This window comes from Coregonus clupeaformis, chromosome 8, assembly GCF_020615455.1.
Source record: "Coregonus clupeaformis isolate EN_2021a chromosome 8, ASM2061545v1, whole genome shotgun sequence".
In the NCBI taxonomy this organism is placed as follows: Eukaryota; Metazoa; Chordata; class Actinopteri; order Salmoniformes; family Salmonidae; genus Coregonus; species Coregonus clupeaformis.
In genome coordinates, this window is record NC_059199.1 from 23,058,471 (window position 1) to 23,075,760 (window position 17,290).

A 17,290-nucleotide genomic window follows, 5' to 3' on the forward strand; every position below is an offset into this window, starting at 1 on the left:
TTTAATACTCTGTTGTCGTGCACAGTAATCTATGACAATCCCACTCTAATTTCTAGACTACTTCATCTGTGAAGCCTTCATATACATTAAGTATACCAAACATTAGGTCCCCTTTTGCCCTCAGAACAGCCTCAATTCATCGGGGCATGGACTCTACAAGATGTCAAAAGTGTTCCACAGGGATGCTGGCCCATGTTGACTCCAATGCTTACCACAGTTGTGTCAAGTTGGCTGGATGTGCTTTGGATGGTGGACCATTCTTGATACACACGGGAAACTGTTGAGCGTGGAAAACCCAGCAGTGTTGCAGTTGTTGACACAAACTACCATATCCCGTTCAAAGGCACTTCAATATTTGTCTTGCCCATTCACCCTCTGAATGGCACACATACACAAGCCACGTCTCAATTGTCTCAAGGCTTAAAAATCCTTCTTTAACCTGTCTCCTCCCCTTCATCTAGACTGATTGAAGTGGATTTAACAAGTGACATCAATAAGGGATCATAGCTTTCACCTGGATTCACCAGGTCAGTCTATGTCATGGAAAGAACAGGTGTTCTTAATGTTTTGTATACTCGGTGTATACTGAATATGCCAGTGCTGTGTGAACATGACTATTTGGATATTAGGACTTGATTTTGAACGGATATTTTGAACTAAGAGTTGATATGGAACCACTATTTGGAACTAGTGTTGCCATCGTTTTTAATTTTTTGAACAATTGTTAGCTCTCTTAACACATGCTGTTGTGTCTTTTATGGTCTCATAGCTGAACAGGACAGTGTTCTGTTGGAACATGGTTGGCACTTTGTTGGCAGTATCCGTAGCCTACCCATCATTAGACTGTTAGCCAACAATGTAATGTGTAAGATGGTAGCCGGGAACAGAGCGAAGGACACCAACCACCATTTTGGAGTCTATCGTACCGAAGCCTACCATTGGCACTTGACAGAGTCTGTATGCCAACAGTGTTATCTAGCATAACATCCGACTAAATAAGCATAGCACAGGAGAAAAACTGTACCCAGAGGGCAATGGTGGCAGAGGAGAGGAGCAATGTTAGGAGATGATGGATGATGGGTGGGTTTGTTAGAGTATGTCCTGTTTAGAGAAATGCTGGTATCCTGGAAATTAACCTCTTGGGTCAAATGTATGGGTGCAAGAGTTTTCATGACATTCAAATGCATTGGTTTCAAGCTCCCATAGACAATGAGTGGTGGTGGTGGGCTACCTTTTGCAAGCATGTTTTAATGAAATACTACTGAGTTGATCAGCCAACAGATCAGCGGGTTGTTCTCTGACGGGTGATGGGTGGGGTTAGTTAGAGTATGTCCTGTTTAGAGAAGCCCTGGCATCCTCCTCGCTGTATCTTTCTCGCCCGCTGGCATTTCCTCTCAGAGACCTCTGGAGAGAGGGAGAGAGGGAGAGAGAGAGAGAGGGGGGGGGGAGAGAGAGAGAGAGCGAGAGAGAGAGAGAGAAAGAGAGAAAGAGAGAGAGAGAGAGAGAGAGAGAGAGAGAGAGAGAGAGAGAGAAAGACTTCCACCCTGCTACCATACAGCGGGTAAACGCAAGTATTTCCCGTGACTGTGCATCAAAACCAAATGTCTTCCTGGCCCACCACTCCACCCTGGACGTGAACAGCCTTTATGACCAGGTCCACCTATACAAGGCAGCAGTGCCCACCTTCGCCCGGACCCTAAAGGATATCGCCCTCAACCGCAGACCCAACACCTCACACAGGAGCAACAGATCAACAGACACCCCGCCCAGACCAGCGAGACACTCTCCCAGACCTGCGGGACCCCCCCAGGACCTACACATAGAGGACCCCCGCAGAGAGGACCTACATCCAGACCACAGCACCATCAACCACATCTACACCCCCCACCCCCCACCAATTAACTCCCCCCAAGTCAACCATGCCCACACCCCATTTAGGCCCCCCTCAGATCAGACCTATGCCCCTCCTACCCACGCCAAGCCCCCCACTCCCACAAAGAGGGCCTCAACATGAAAGTCACACATACGCCCAGGCCGTGAGCAGGCAAACAGGCCCAACACCCACTCTTACACTAGCCCAAGCCAATGGCATGTATCAGCAGGCTCTGCTCACAATTACTGGCCTGAGGCCAAACCACACAACCAACAACATTATACACTTTATGGAACACAAAGCCTTCACTATTTCATCCTGGAATATCCAAGGCCTGAGGTCATCTGCCTTTGGCCTAAAGAGCAGGAATCTGGACTTAAGAAATCGGAAATACAGACATTGTCATCCTACAAGAAACATGGTATAGAGGAGACGGACCCACTGGTTGCCCTCTAGGTTACAGAGAGCTGGTAGTCCCATCCACCAAACTACCAGGTGTGAAACAGGGAAGGGACTCAGGGGGTATGCTAATTTGGTATAGAGCAGACCTAACTCACTCTATTAAATTAATCAAAACAGGAACATTTTACATTTGGTTAGAAATTCAAAAGGAAATTATCTCAACTGAGAAAAATGTCCTCCTGTGTGCTACCTATATCCCCCACTAGAATCCCCATACTTTAATGAAGACAGTTTCTCCATCCTGGAGGGGGAAATCAATCATTTCCAGACCCAGGGACATGTACTAGTCTGTGGCGACCTAAATGCCAGAACTGGACAAGAACCTGACACCCTCAGCACACAGGGGGACAAACACCTACCTGGAGGTGACAGCATTCCCTGCCCCATATGCCCCCCTAGGCACAACTACGACAACATAACCAACAAAAACGGGTCACGACTCCTGCAGCTCTGTCGCACACTGGGTATGTACATAGTCAATGGTAGGCTTCGAGGGGACTCCTATGGTAGGTACACCTATAGCTCATCTCTTGGCAGTAGTACTGTAGACTACTTTATCACTGACCTCAACCCAGAGTCTCTCAGAGCGTTCACAGTCAGCCCACTGACACCCCTATCAGACCACAGCAAAATCACAGTCTACTTGAACAGAGCAATACTCAATCATGAGGCATCAAAGCCAAAGGAACTGAATAATATTAAGAAATGCTATAGATGGAAGGAAAGTAGTGTTGAAACCTACCAAAAAACAATTAGGAAACAACAAATTCAATCCATTCTAGAAAAATTCCTGGACAAAACGTTCCACTGTAATAGTGAAGGTGTAAACTTGGCAGTAGAAAACCTAAACAGTATATTTGACCTCTCAGCTTCCCTATCAAATCTAAAAATCTCTAACAGAAAACCAAAGAAAAGTAATAACAGTGATAAATGGTTTGATGAAGAATGCAAAAACCTAAGAAAGAAATTGAGAAACCTATCCAACCAAAAACATAGAGACCCAGAAAACCTGAGCCTACGCCTTCACTATGGTGAATCACTAAAACAATACAGAAATACACTACGGAAAAAGAAGGAACAGCATGTCAGAAATCAGCTCAATGTAATTGAAGAATCCATAGACTCTAACCACTTCTGGGAAAATTGGAAAACACTAAACAAACAACAACACGAAGAGCTATCTATCCAAAACGGAGATGTATGGGTAAACCACTTCTCCAACCTTTTTGGCCCTATAACAGAGAACAAACAGCAAAAAAATATACATGATCAAATGCAAATCTTAGAATCAACTATTAAAGACTACCAGAACCCACTGGATTCTCCAATTACATTGAATGAACTACAGGACAAAATACAAACCCTCCAACCCAAAAAGGCCTGTGGTGTTGATGGTATCCTCAATGAAATGATAAAATATACAGACCACAAATTTCAATTAGCTATACTTAAACTCTTTAACATCATCCTTAGCTCTGGCATCTTCCCCAATATTTGGAACCAAGGACTGATCACCCCAATCCACAAAAGTGGAGACAAATTTGACCCCAATAACTACCGTGGGATATGCGTCAACAGCAACCTTGGGAAAATCCTCTGCATTATCATTAACAGCAGACTAGTTCATTTCCTCAGTGAAAACAATGTACTGAGCAAATGTCAAATTGGCTTTTTACCAAATTACCGTACGACAGACCACGTATTCACCCTGCACACCCTAATTGACAAACAAACAAACCAAAACAAAGGCAAAGTCTTCTCATGCTTTGTTGATTTCAAAAAAGCTTTTGACTCAATTTGGCATGAGGGTCTGCTATACAAATTGATGGAAAGTGGGGTTGGGGGAAAAACATACGACATTATAAAATCCATGTACACAAACAACAAGTGTGCGGTTAAAATTGGCAAAAAACACACACATTTCTTTCCACAGGGCCGTGGGGTGAGACAGGGATGCAGTTTAAGCCCCACCCTCTTCAACATATATATCAACGAATTGGCGAGGGCACTAGAACAGTCTGCAGCACCCAGCCTCACCCTACTAGAATCTGAAGTCAAATGTCTTCTGTTTGCTGATGATCTGGTGCTTCTGTCACCAACCAAGGAGGGCCTACAGCAGCACCTAGATCTTCTGCACAGATTCTGTCAGACCTGGGCCCTGACAGTAAATCTCAGTAAGACAAAAATAATGGTGTTCCAAAAAGGTCCAGTTGCCAGGACCACAAATACAAATTCCATCTAGACACCGTTGCCCTAGAGCACACAAAAAACTATACATACCTCGGCCTAAACATCAGCGCCACAGGTAACTTCCACAAAGCTGTGAACGATCTGAGAGACAAGGCAAGAAGGGCCTTCTATGCCATCAAAAGGAACATAAAATTTGACATACCAATTAGGATCTGGCTAAAAATACTTGAATCAGTTATAGAACCCATTGCCCTTTATGGTTCTGAGGTCTGGGGTCCGCTCACCAACCAAGAATTCACAAAATGGGACAAACACCAAATTGAGACTCTGCATGCAGAATTCTGCAAAAACATCCTCCGTGTACAACGTAAAACACCAAATAATGCATGCAGAGCAGAATTAGGCCAATACCCGCTAATTATCAAAATCCAGAAAAGAGCCGTTAAATTCTATAACCACTTAAAAGGAAGCGATTACCAAACCTTCCATAACAAAGCCATCACCTACAGAGAGATGAACTTGGAGAAGAGTCCCCTAAGTAAGCTTGGCCTGGGGCTCTGTTCACAAACACAAACAGACCCCACACAGCCCCAGGACAACAACAACAACAACAACACAATTAGACCCAACCAAATCATGAGAAAACAAAAAGAGAATTACTTGACACATTGGAAAGAACAAACAAATAAACAGAGCAAACTAGAATGCTATTTGGCCCTAAACAGAGAGTACACAGTGGCAGAATACCTGACCACTGTGACTGACCCAAACTTAAGGAAAGCTTTGACTATGTACAGACTCAGTGAGCATAGCCTTGCTATTGAGAAAGGCCGCCGTAGGCAGACCTGGCTCTCAAGAGAAGACAGGCTATGTGCACACTGCCCACAAAATGAGGTGGAAACTGAGCTGCACTTCCTAACCTCCTGCCAAATGTATGACCATATTAGAGACACATATTTCCCTCAGATTACAGCGATCCACAAAGAATTAGAAAACAAACCCAATTTTGATAAACTCCCTTATCTACTGGGTGAAAAACCACAGTGTGCCATCACAGCTGCAAGATTTGTGACCTGTTGCCACAAGAAAAGGGCAACCAGTGAAGAACAAACACCATTGTAAATACAACCCATATTTATGTTTATTTATTTTCCCATTTGTACTTTAACTATTTGCACATTGTTACAACACTGTATATATACATAATATGACATTTGAAATGTCTTTATTCTTTTGAAACTTCTGAGTGTAATGTTTACTGTTAATATTTATTGTTTATTTCACTTTTGTTTACTATCTACTTCACTTGCTTTGGCAATGTTAACACACGTTTCCCATGCCAATAAAGCCCTTAAATTGAAATTGAATTGAATTGAATTGAATTGAGAGAGAGAGAGAGAGAGAGAGAGAGAGAGAGAGAGAGAGAGAGAGAGAGAGAGAGAGAGAGAGAGAGAGAGAGAGAGAGAGAGAGAGAGAGAGAGAGAGAGAGAGAGAGAGAGAGAGAGAGAGAGAGACCTGGGGCGCGTTCAGCAGGACACAACGCTTTTTAACGTTCAGATACAGCAGGGAAACTCTGGTTTATAGTGGTTTGAACTGGCCATATAAGGGTTGAATTGACCTTTATAGTGGATTAAATTGTGGAGTTATTCCCTTCTCAAAATAGATTATCCTTGGTCTGTGAACCAGCTACTGTGTTCTCTCCTTGTCCACTCCAATTTTACAGTAAGTACAGTCATCTACAGTAGACATACTTATTCCTGTTATCAGTCTAGATCCCTCAAATTCAAATCTGGACCTCGAAGCCAGTTCCACTGCTTTTTAGACCAGGTGGGTGTAATTAATGATCAGGTAGAACAGAAAACCAGCAGTACTCTGGACCTCGTAGGGTAAGATTTGAATACCCCCTGGTCTAGACTATGAAAATGTATGCATTGTATACTTCACATACCACTCCCTCAAGTACACAGACACAATAACCCTGGTGTCCTAGCCATCTAGACTAGGTCTGGAGTTGAGCCATGCTTGGTTCTAGGAACTTAAGCTAGATACAATGATAAGTCAGGCATTTCTAATGTGATGCTCCTAATCTAGCGTTATGTAAGGCACTGTGAAGGGACCCAGCTTGAAACACTAGACTTCTCTTCTCAGAAACATTATATTGATGCTAATCATCCTCTGTAGACATTATTGACCTATGTGTTGTATAGGGTTAGCTACTTCAAAACAGTGTATCCCATGTGTGCAATGTATAGAACAAGTTACAATTTGAAGTGCTTGGAGACCTTGTATAGTAAATCTAATTCATTGCTAGATTCTAATTTAATTACGTGGACTTTAAAGTAAAGAATCTTGCATTTTGAGTCCCAAAGATTGGTTGTTATTGGATTCCCAATGAACTAACCACATTCCATTCAGCTAAAAGGAAGTGATATCACCATGTAAAAGACTGCGATTAGGACGTTAGAATTACGATGCCACAGAGATTACTATGGTCTGGGAACAAGATCAAGTGAAATTAATTAATTAGCTGATAAGTCTGTCTCTGAAATCTTATCTCAGTTGATAGGTTTATCTCTGGAATTGGAGTAACCCTTGCCCTAGCCCTAGCCCTAACCAGCCCTTAGGGTTGGTCCTTATGCAGGGGGGAACATTTAGAAAAAACATCTAATAGAACATAAACTAAACAGACTTGTGTAAATACTAGCGTTGCTGAAAGCAGCTAACCTAACCCTAGCTCCATGTCCACATCCTGGTTCAACCCTAGCCCATACTTTGCTGCTACCATGCTGCTCACCTTTTGTGTGTTGTTGCCTCATACATGGCGTTGGTAAGTTCTGGCACCCTATTGGGTTATTTCTTATCTGTTATCTTCATGCACAACACAACATTGACTTGGCCAGTCCTTCAGTCACGTAGGTGTGAGAAAGAAGGCCAACACACCTACTGTATGGGTCCTTGTGGTAACGTAAAACCAACACGGTACATTACCTCTACCACTGTGACGTTAGAGTGTGTGTGTGTGTCAGAGGAGGCTGGTGGGAGGAGCTATAGGAGGATGGGCTCATTGTAATGGCTGGAATGGGATTCATGGAAAGGTATCAAACACATCAAACATATGGAAACCACATGTTTGTCTCCGTTCCATATAATAAATTCTAGCCATTATAATGAGCCCATCCTCCTATAGCTCCCCCCACCAGCCTCCTCTGGTGTATGTGTGTGTGTGTGTATGTGCACGCTTGTGTGTTTACTGTGACGTACTGTGTGTGTCACTGTTAGCTCACCTGAGTTGGTCATATAGCTATAAGGGTGAGTGGAGGAGAGGTTGAGTAATGTGTTTTTATTGGCGTCTACTATCACCTGCTCACAAGTCTGGACAGAAAAGTTCAACAATCAATGTACTTTTTAATGATATGACATGCAGTTTGGCGGTCCACTATGTAAGCGTAATATTTACATTGGCAGCTAGATTTTTTCGTTGATTGATACTGCGATGTTTGGCTTTTGTATCTAAAGTGTTTTTCTCAGAGGGTTGATACATATTGCCCCTGTTTCATACTGTTTCAGTGACTTGTGGTTGCACACTTAGACTAAGGGTGGCAGTCGAGTCATTGGCTTTCCTTGGTTTGAAGTTGAGTTGAGTTGGACATGTGGTTATTTGGTCGTTGTAGTTGTGAGGGTCTGTGTGTGTGTGTGTGTGTGTTCGTGTGTGTTTCTCATAGTAATCAGCTCCATCAGGAATTTCCTGAACAAATAAAGAGGTTTCACCTCCTGAATCTTTACTGAGACCTCCAGAGCTCCAGACTATACATCAACACTTGCCTCTCCTCTCCTCTCCCCCCTTTCCCCCTCTCCTCTCCCCCCTTTCCCCCTCTCCTCTCCTCTCCTCTCCTCTCCTCTCCTCTCCTCTCCTCTCCTCTCCTCTCCTCTCCCTCTCCTCCTCCTCTCCTCTCCCTCTCCTCTCCTCTCCTCTCCTCTCCTCTCCCTCTCCTCTCCTCCCTCTCCCTCTCTCCTCTCCTCTCCTCTCCCCCCCTTTCCCCCTCTCCTCTCCTCTCCTCTCCCCCCTTTCCCCCTCTCCTCTCCTCTCCTCTCCCCCCTTTCCCCCTCTCCTCTCCTCTCCCCCCTTTCCCCCTCTCCTCTCCTCTCCTCTCCCCCCTTTCCCCCCTCTCCTCTCCTCTCCTCTCCCCCCTTTCCCCCCTCTCCTCTCCTCTCCTCTCCTCTCCCCCCTTTCCCCCCTCTCCTCTCCTCTCCTCTCCCCCCTTTCCCCCTCTCCTTGTCTTCTCCAAATGTGGAGTGATCCTGTTCCATTGCTGGTTTCCTCTGTAGCTCAATTGGTAGAGCATGGCGCTTGTAACGCCAGGGTAGTGGGTTTGATCCCCGGGACCACCCATACGTAAAAATGTATGCACACATGACTGTAAGTCGCTTTGGATAAAAGCGTCTGCCAAATGGCATATTATTATTATTATTATTATTATAATTGTTTCACAGTGGTCAGGTGCCTTCACTTGTTATATGACAGGACAAATACATTAGACTATAATGACGAGAGGGAGAGAGACTTTTTTTTTGTAGGCTCATAGTGTTCTTACAGTGGTAAGGACTTGTTATATGACAGGACAAACACATGTTAGGATATCCGGTGACTTACCTCTGCTCGCCTCCTCTGACCTCCCCTTGACCTGTTCTTGACCTCTTCAAGTACATGGGACTTCCTGGTTAAATAAAGGTTGAGTAAATATATAAAAATGGTCCTTTATGCCTGTATTCCCATCAAACCTGCTAATACACTCACTTTCTGATTTACCAGATGAATCGTTGATCCTCCTATTGATCTTTGATCCTCGGAGCCGCCTCCATTTGTGTGAGAGAGTGAGTGTGGGTATTTATTAGTGTTGTAGTACCGGTCTCGAGTCCGGTCTCGAGACCACATATTGAGTGTCTCAGTCTTGTCTCGGTGTCAAATACATTTGTACTCGATCTTGACTCGGTCCTGGACAGTGAGTACTCATCATTTCTTCCCGAGACCAGCTGAGACCAGCGGAGTAAAAAACTCGTAATGATCAGCTTCCATTCAGTCAGCGCATAAAACCGCTTTGCCAGGCCAAATATACACACTCCTTTCTTGAAACATGAATATCTTAACAGCCTTTACATGTTTATGCAGTGGCAAACCTATAGGCCTACAGTGTGTGACAGGTTGGTGATTCTGGAAGGACAGCAACCGTAATACTAGCGCACTCATGTAGGAGAGTGCACTTTTTGTAAAACACGAAGGGCCAGTGGTGTAGTGGAGGGTATAAGCAGGTATAAGCCGTATACCCACTTATTTTTCAGTGGGAATTGCTTATACTCAGTGGCGATTTTAGCATGTAAATCTTCGTGGGACAAACTCCCCAATTTATTTTTATGCATGCCAGCAAAGCCACTACACAACACTAAACAATACATTAATTGCACTATAACTGTGACAAACGGTGCCCACAAACTGTTAGCTCTAACACAAAGCTGTCCCAATAGCAGAGCGTTCTTTTCAGCACCATGGAGGGAATCCTTACCACTGCTACACCTAATCTATCAGCGGAGCCTTGTCTGGCAGCAAAACGGTTCATTCAGCCACATTTACTGCCTTTATAAAAAATCTTGCTGATATGGCTGACTTGCTTAAACAAATGTGGTTTCTACTGACAACTGAGATGTACGAACTATGGCATAAGGGGACGACGAGCAGATAAGAGGCAATCCGTAATTTCGATTAAGACATTAATGAGCGAGCTAGGACGGACGTAGTCAATATAACCAGGATTGAAAAGGTTTTGCCAGTGGATTGTCGACGTTATTCATGATGATGACTGCTTGTCTAGCTTGCTAGCTAAGATTTTGAAAGTATGATGTTGACATGATCAGTCCAATCAAAGCTACGGTAGATATAAGGTGATTTGACGCCATTTTATCTGTGGCCAATGACCTTGAGCCTTCTTGGATGGGCACTTCTAATATAACTCTATGGCAGCAGCCAAGGGGCTTGAATTTTCGAGCTCTCCCCATAGATTTTGTGGTGACGTAGTGAACACTGAGCAAATCACGGCGCAACTAGAGAACATTACCAACCCCTACGCTCCGTATTTTCCGTTGGCTGCCCCACCACCACAGAAAGCATTGATCTAGGCTGAAACACCTGCATTTTGGAGCTGCCTTACTCAAGAAAGCAAAAAAGAGACCATGTTTGTATGCAGCTTTATTAACTAAAATATCTTTTTTTTTACATTGTTTGCAAACTGATATGTGACAGGTATTAATGCCAAAATAACATGCAAAACAGGCCCCACCTGCCCTGAATGACAGGTCGCCACTGTTTATACTCACTTCTTAATCCCTGCTGATGCGTATCAAAGTAGTGTAGTGGAGGTATAGGACGTATCAATTATGTAGGACAATAGAGAAATCATGCACAAAGTAGCCTACACAACCGGAAAGCACGTGATATATATTCACATGCGCGCCACAGCCTAGTTTCAGCGGAATATCATCTGCAGGCAGCAAGAGTGTGCAGCTCTCTACTGGTTTTGGCATGGAGCAGCTCACAGAAGAATGACATCGGTAGCCGGTAGGGTAGAAAATACATTTCAACTTATGATATCTACCAGTAAATGCTAACTAAGGCAACAACGGGTATGCAAACCCGGTACTGGTTAGTAGGCTATTTGTGATGCGCAATTGTCAACATGCTCTGTTTGCATCAGTGGCCTAGACATGGATGGGCCTGGGTGGACAGAGGCCCACCCACTGGGGAGCAAGGCCCTAACAGGCCTACCCAATCAGATTGATGTGGTTTAACCATTGTTGTGGACTTAGACCATCACATATTTGTATTTTTTCTATTTTAAAAAAGTGTGATTTTGAGAGTGAAAATCTGAAAAATCTATAGGACTTTCGCTGGGCGGGTCGTTTGGGAACTTTTTGGCAAGATTTGAGTATACCCACTTCTCCAGGCACCACTATACCACTGCAAAGGGCCGATGGAAAGACAGCAGTCACACACAGCATGATGTTAAAGGGTAAGCAGTCCATAAACTCAGACATAATAAGCCAGTAGGTACCAAGCATAAGAATACAAAAACACAACCATTAAGCATTTCCCAATCTAAATGTACAACTATTACTTCCATTGCAAAAAAAAACATTTCACGTTTAGCACACAAAGTTACCAGTGACCTAAAGTTTAAAGGGGAATTTGTAACTACTTTGCAAATATGAAACAAACAGACAATCATAATATCAGTAAAAAATATCAAATTCCCAATTTATGCTACAAAACCAACTTTATAAGAGTTTTAAAAACAGGTTATATTTGACTCAACGTTCCATGATGTACAGTAAGGCATTGTTGGCAGAATAGATGGATGCAGTTCAATACATGATTAATATAATTCACCAATACATTTCTTGGTAGTCCAAAATATATTGCTATCAGGTTGTAAATCACAGCTGGCCTGGTACATTGTTTGCTGCCTCCATTCGGGATGCACTGTTTCAGTTTCAATGACTCAATATTCTGGACAAAAATGGACAAATGTGTCTAAGGCTGGGATGTCAATACAATCAAACTCGCAAAGGGCAATGATCACAAGTCAGTCATAACGTGGCTAATAGGCTAGCGTATCTATTTATGTAGCAAGCTAAAAACATGGAGCCTAACGTTAGCTAGATAGCTAGCTAGCTAGCTGCTAGGAGGATGTCATGTCATGCCATTGGAGGAGTGGGTGAGTGACTGACTTTTTCCCCTCATTGTTTTTCGGTGGCTATACACAGCTAGAGATGCAGGTGTCATTTGGTTAGCTAGCAAGAACTTGAACGACTGTTATACAGTTAGCCAGAGTGATTTTGCGAACCAAGAGATATGCTATCTATTCCGATTTCAGAGCATTCTCGTCTGACTGTGCCAGAGTGCAACAACTGCTGAATATGACCGGTGTCAGTAAACGTAGGCAAAAAAAGTAATAGTTAGGCAAGAAAGATAACATGTAAACAGCCTAACCAGCTATTTTTTCATTTTTAGTCATTTAGCAGACACTCTTATCCAGAGCGACTTACAGTTAGTGAGTGCATACATTTTCATACTGGCCCCCCGTGGGAAACAAACCCACAACCTTGGCATTGCAAGCGCCATGCTCTACCAACTGAGCTACAGGGGACTATGTTAGGGTGAGTAAAATGGTCAGTGAGGTGTTCTCTCATTTGTGTCTGGAAGTGGCTCGCTAGCCAACTTAAGCCAGTTAGCTTGGGTGCTTGGTTGGGACAAGCATACATTGGCAGGCAAACTGCAGAAGGACGAAGAGGCTTCAATTCCCCATCGTTTATAAGTGCAATTTTGACTGCCAACTAGCTGAAAAAGTTTGAGAGGGTTTATCTAATGTTCCTTCGTTAGATTTGAGCTCATCTTGCTCTGCCTAACATTAGTTGTTGATTTTTGTTGTTGTTGATGTGCATAACTGAGGGAGAGAGCGCCTACCTTTTCATGGTTGTTTGATCAATAGGACTGTCATGTTCCCAAATATATGAGAACTCCTGTGGTGTTTACATATTTGCAGAAATCCATTCAGGTGTATTTTGTGGCTTTTGGCGAATGCGTTCTAATGATCTGTCGCGCTGTTGCAACTTCCTGTAAACAAACAGTCCAGTTTAAAGTGAATGATGGCAGGCCCATGTGGCAAATGGCTTGTTTGTATAAAGGTCTACTGTAGCTCTGATTGGCTATAGCTGTGTAGACTCCGGTCCTGGACAAGACAGATGTTCTTATTCGGTTTTATTTACTGCAGTGTCTGTTAATTGTTCAAATGCATGGCCGCTTTCCGACTTTATATTGCTATAGAATTTTCACAAATGCCTTAGTATAAGTAATTTCCAAACATTCTTAGAATTTATGAAAACGTGAAAATGACCATATCTAAGTGTTCGCTTGTCAGACATTTTTGTTAAGTGTCCTATTCTTCCTGGGGGTGTATATGAACAGATTTTAATACGATTTCTTGTTGCTAGAATGCTGTCAGTTCACATTAAATGCAACAATGTTTCACACACATAAGGTATTTTCAAAGAGATGGCTAACAGCAAGCGCACTGCAATAAAAAAACACAGTTCCTCCCACCAGATGATGATCGTTTGAAACTTAACTTCTTGTTGATAGTTATTCTTGAAATGGGAAAAGCTAATTAGCAACAACATCCTCTTTGATAACACCTGCTGCAGCCGCTGCAAACTAGCCGACAACAAAAGCTAGCAAGCTAGACCATGGGAAAACTACTGCTCGCTATTGTGCAGTGACCTGTTAGCCTTCAAGAAGGCAGAAGTTTCCATACGTTTTTGTAAAAAACGGTCCCACTCATTAAGTCAAAATGTGATTGGTTGATTCCACTGTCACTCCAAAATTTGGCCCTAATGCAGTTGAATGGCAGATACCTTATCTAGCGTATGATGGCCTAGCCAATGGCCAACTTAGCTAACTAGATTTATCTCCCCAGAGACCAGCAAAGAAAAATCCTGAATGGATATTTTTTTCGCTTCAGTGTTAACCCTTTCCTTTCCAACAAAAACTGTAGAGATTAAATCAGAACATCATTGAAAATAATAATATAATTATCATTCTTTTTATATTATTATAATCATTATTTTATAAATACTTAGCCCTTCTCTGAAGGTGTTTGGGTTAGTAATAATTTGTAGAGTGGCTCTATTTTCCATCAGCATGCATTTTTTTCACTATTATCAATGTCTAAAGAATCCATATGTTGTTCTGAAATATGAACACAGCAATACGGGACATTTTGAACTCTTATTATGGTGGGGATTTTACAAAATTACAATCACGGTCTTGAATTGGACTCGCATTTTTCTGGTCTCGGTCTTGACTCTGTCTCGGACCCCTTGTCCGCTCCTGGTCTCGGTTTTGACTCGGTCTCGTCCCACCTCTGGTCTTGGTCTTGACTCTGACTCGATTTGCTCCGGTCTTGGTCTTGAATCTGTCTCGCTTTAGGTGGTCTTAAACACAACACTGATATTTATGCAGATCACTAATTGTGCATTCCGCTGAGGGGACGAGGACGGCATGGCAGCTTCTCTCTGAGACATGCTGATGAAGGGAGCGGATGGGAAGTCTCTCTCTCTCTTTCTCTGTCTCTCTCGCCACCTCTCATCTCTCCCTCTACATCACCCTTATATCCAGGTCATAGAGTCATGCTATAGCCACCTACAGTTGAAGTCGGAAGTTTACATACACTTAGGTTGGAGTCATTAAAACTAGTTTTTCAACCACTCCACAAATTTCTTGATAACAAACTATAGTTTAGGTTAGGACATCTACTAAACTATAGTAATTTTTCCAACAATTGTTTACAGACAGATTATTTCACTTATAATTCACTGTATCACATAATAATAATAATCACAATTCCAGTGGGTCAGAAGTGTACATACACTAAGTTGACTGTGCCTTTAAACAGCTTGGAAAATTCCAGAAAATTATGTCATGGCTTTAGAAGCTTCTGATAGGCTAATTGACATCATTTGAGTCAATTGGAGGTGTACCTGTGGATGTATTTCAAGGCCTACCTTCAAACTCAGTGCCTCTTTGCTTGACATCATGGGAAAATCAAAAGAAATCAGCCAAGACCTCAGAAAAAAAATTGTAGACCTCCACAAGTCTGGTTCATCCTTGGGAGCAATTTCCAAATGCCTGAAGGTACCACATTCATCTGTACAAACAATAGTACGCAAGTATAAACACCATGGGACCACGCAGCCGTCATACCGCTCAGGAAGGAGACGCGTTCTGTCTCCTAGAGATGAACGTCCTTTGGTGTGAAAAGTGCAAATCAATCCCAGAACAACAGCAAAGGACTTGTGAAGATGCTGGAGGAAACAGGTACAAAAGTATCTATATCCACAGTAAAACGAGTCCTATATCGACATAACCTGAAAGGCCGCTCAGCAAGGAAGAAGCCACTGCTCCAAAACCGCCATAAAAAAGCCAGACTACGGTTTGCAACTGCACATGGGGACAAAGATCGTAATTTTTGGAGAAATATCCTCTGGTCAGATGAAACAAAAATATAATTGTTTGGCCATAAAGACCATCGTTATGTTTGGAGGAAAAAGGGGGTGACTTGCAAGCCGAAGAACACCATCCCAACCGTGAAGCACGGGGGTGGCAGCATCATGCTGTTGGGGTGCTTTGCTGCAGGAGGGACTGGTGCACTTCACAAAATAGATGGCATCATGAGGAAGGAAAATTATGTGGATATGTTGAAGCAACATCTCAAGACATCAGTCAGGAAGTTAAAGCTTGGTCGCAAATGGGTCTTCCAAATGGACAATGACCCCAAGCATACTTCCAAAGTTGTGCAAAATGGCTTAAGGACAACAAAGTCAAGGTATTGGAGTGGCCATCACAAAGCTCTGACCTCAATCCTATAGAACATTTGTGGGCAGAACTGAAAAAGCGTGTGTGAGCAAGGAGGCCTACAAACCTGACTCAGTTACACCAGCTCTGTCAGGAGGAATGGGCCAAAATTCACCCAACTTATTGTGGGAAGCTTGTGGAAGGCTACCCGAAACGTTTGACCCAAGTTAAACAATTTAAAGGCAATGCTACCAAATACTAATTGAGTGTATGTAAACTTCTGACCCACTGGGAATGTGATGAAAGAAATAAAAGCTGAAATAAATAATTCTCTATACTATTATTCTGACATTTCACATTCTTAAAATAAAGTGGTGATCCTAACTGACCTAAGACAGGAAATTTTTACTAGGATTAAATGTCAGGAATTGTGAAAAACTGAGTTTTAATGTATTTGGCTAAGGTGTATGTAAACTTCCGACTTCAACTGTATGTTCCACTACTCTACTGGCGAAAACAGGATAGATGAGTTTGAGGGGTGGAGTGTGTGTGAACAACTTCTGTCCCCAGCTCATTTATCTGTTATGTGACAAAGGCTTATTCCCCGCTGTTCGGTTGTTCTTGATGGACAGAAAGAAAGAAAATATGAGTGTGTGTGTGCCCATCATGACCTGCTGTCTTCTCCTTCTCTACAGGGACCATGTCAACTCATGTACACACACACACACACACACACACACACACACACACACACACACACACACACAGGTCAACCCCTGTCCCATGTCTGTTCTCTTGTCTTCCTGCAGCACATGTTTCTGTTATGTAACGAAAGCCTTTGTTTCCAAATTGGTTCCCCGCTGTGCTATTGTTCCTGACAGACACAGCAGAAAGAAAGAAAATACTTGTGTGTGTGTTCATCATGCCCTGCTGTCCTCTCCTTCTCCACAGGGACAAGGTCAACACCCGTCCATCTTCTATTCTCCTTTACCACAAACACACACACACACACACACACACACACACACACACACACACACACACACACACACACACACACACACACACACACACACACACACACACACACACACACACACACACACACTCACTCACTCACTCACTCACTCACTTCTCCTGTCCTCCTGTCCTGAGCACATGTATCTCTTACGTAATGAAGGCTTTTGTTCCCAAATTGGTTCCTCACTATGCTGTTGTTCTGGACCGACACAGTTGTTCCTGACAGGTGATAGCCACAGCATAAAGAATGAACCACAATAGTTTTTATGTGGGTCAAGTTATTGCACAATCATCAATAATCTCTGTAATACTGTATAAACAGGCACAATGGAAAAAGTATTGGAGAC

At 43.0% G+C, this 17,290-nt stretch overlaps 1 protein-coding gene across 1 annotated transcript in view; it reads left to right on the plus strand.

Annotated features, from left to right (window-relative positions):
• arhgap36 (Rho GTPase activating protein 36) overlaps window positions 1-17,290 on the plus strand; it is a 113,365-nt gene that overhangs the window by 11,599 nt on the left and 84,476 nt on the right. The window lies entirely within an intron of this gene.